The sequence below is a fragment of the Aptenodytes forsteri genome, unplaced genomic scaffold, assembly GCF_000699145.1.
Source record: "Aptenodytes forsteri isolate BGI_AS27 unplaced genomic scaffold, ASM69914v1 Scaffold6, whole genome shotgun sequence".
Taxonomy (NCBI): domain Eukaryota; kingdom Metazoa; phylum Chordata; class Aves; order Sphenisciformes; family Spheniscidae; genus Aptenodytes; species Aptenodytes forsteri.
In genome coordinates this window covers 2653996-2656090 of record NW_008795709.1, presented here as the reverse complement: position 1 = coordinate 2656090, position 2095 = coordinate 2653996, and positions in this window count along the sequence as shown.

The following is a 2095-nucleotide window of genomic DNA, read 5'->3' as shown; positions in this document are numbered from 1 at the left end:
AAAAAAAAAAAAAAAAAAAATTAAAAAAATAAAAAGAGGGGGGGGGGGGGGGCAAAAAAAACATCAAGTACCTCAGCCCTTTCCATGTCCTGTGTCACTAAGTCACCTGCCCACCTGAGCAGCAGGACAACATTTTTCTTTCACTGGCAACGTACTTATAGAAGCCCCTCTTGTTGCCCTTCAAAATCCCGTATGAGCTTTAACTCCTGCTGAGCTTTGGCTTTACTAAATCCTTCCATGCTCACTCAAGTTAATGTCTCTATATTGCTCCTGGGTGGCAAGTACTCTCCACCATCTGTGTGCTTGCTTACTATCTGAACTCAAGCAGGAGAGCCCTGTTCATGCATGCTGGCCGCCTACCCACATGTCAGAATGGAGTGTTCTTGTGCTCTGACAAGGATGTTCTTGAAGGTCTCTCTGGGTCTCTCTCTCAACTCTCCTGGGTCCCTTTGCTCTCCAGGGCAGTCTCCTGTGAGATCCTGCCAAACAGATCCCTGAACAAGCTATCATCTTCTCTCCTGAAGGCCAAGGTTGTGGTTCTACTATTTATCTTGCTTGCTTCTTACAGGATTGAAAGCTTCACAATCTCAGAGTCATGGCAGCCAAGCGGCTAGCAGCTTTCACAACCCAGACTAGTTCATCCCTGTAATCATGCAATAACTAAGCTTAAGTCCCAAGCACCTCTTAGGTCATCAGCACTTTCAGATGCTACTTACACTTCCACCTTCAGATTTCTACTGAACCATTGGCTTTTAAAGAACAATTTCTAAAATTTTAATAATATTTATTGTTTAGATTTTCCCTTAATGGATAATAAAATAATTGCAAAACTCTTACCTCATTATTTCAGCTTGGGGCATGGAGAAGCAGTTGGGGCATTCAGGCAGTTAAGATATGTTTTCAACATAGCACATAATTTTAGCACCTACATTCAAAACAGAAGAAAAGTACTAATAAAAGCCCTTGGTATTGCAAGGTATTTTTCTTTTTTACTACTATTTCATTTATGAATAGTCTTTTTCTGTAATGCTTTTATTTCTGGGCAGATTCAGACTAGAACAGTTGAAAGTTTTTTCACTAATTCTTCATTTAAAGAAGAAGCAAGAACTCCCATTATAGGTTAATCATTTTTCATTAATAGAAATATAAAATGAATACATATTCATTTCCATGAATATAAACTGGGATGTCCAGTCTTTGATGATAACAAATGATAGGAGGATAACATTGTTTTCAAGCATCATTAACTCTCAGCAAGTGAAGTAGGACGTTCCACTGTTTACCTGTTTCAGTGCCAAGGTGTAGCATAGATATTAACAATAATACCCTGGTTGACCAGTATTTTACTTTGCGTCTTTTAAGCTGGTGGACTACACTGGGGACCCATCCCCATACGCTACTTTCCAACAAAAAAATAAGGAAAAACAGCAGGAAAAAAAAATTAGAGGAAGGGAAAATATTCAAGCTGTCCTCAATCTATTTCACTTCCTTGAAGAAGCTTCTGCAGAATCATGGAGAATAAATAACATTTTTGGAAAAAACTTTCTTAGCTACCCTGAATTCCTATACACTTCTTAGCGCTTCTAATATTGGAGTGTACTGAGGATGGGCAGAGGTGATTTAGCACCTAGTCTAACAGGTGGGCAGGATAACTGCTCCTGTCCTGATGGGCTTCTGGGAGACCTGGGGATTGCAGGTTCTGCTCCTTGACACAGGCAGGAGGGTATCCACTCTTCCCTCCCCATAGCAGAAGTATCTTTTCATTGACTGCTGTAGGCAAAATATGAGCAGCAGTTAACTCAGCCAATAACTAACCACTGCAGATAACTTCCTAAACCTCCCAGATATGCCTTTTGTCTAAGTAGACCCTTGTTGACGTGATTTTTATTGCTTAGATCTTCTACCGCTGAAGGAGAATGTTGTCCTTGATTGAAATGGGAGCAGGAAAGATTTATATTGCAAAAGCTCAGGGAGCAAAATTAAAACATTCAGGCTTTTATTTAAACATTTTTTTGGCTGTCATGGTCAAAGAGAGGATACCAGTGAGAAAATAAAAGCAGTCAATACTGTCATTATTAAATTTATCATTTGTAGA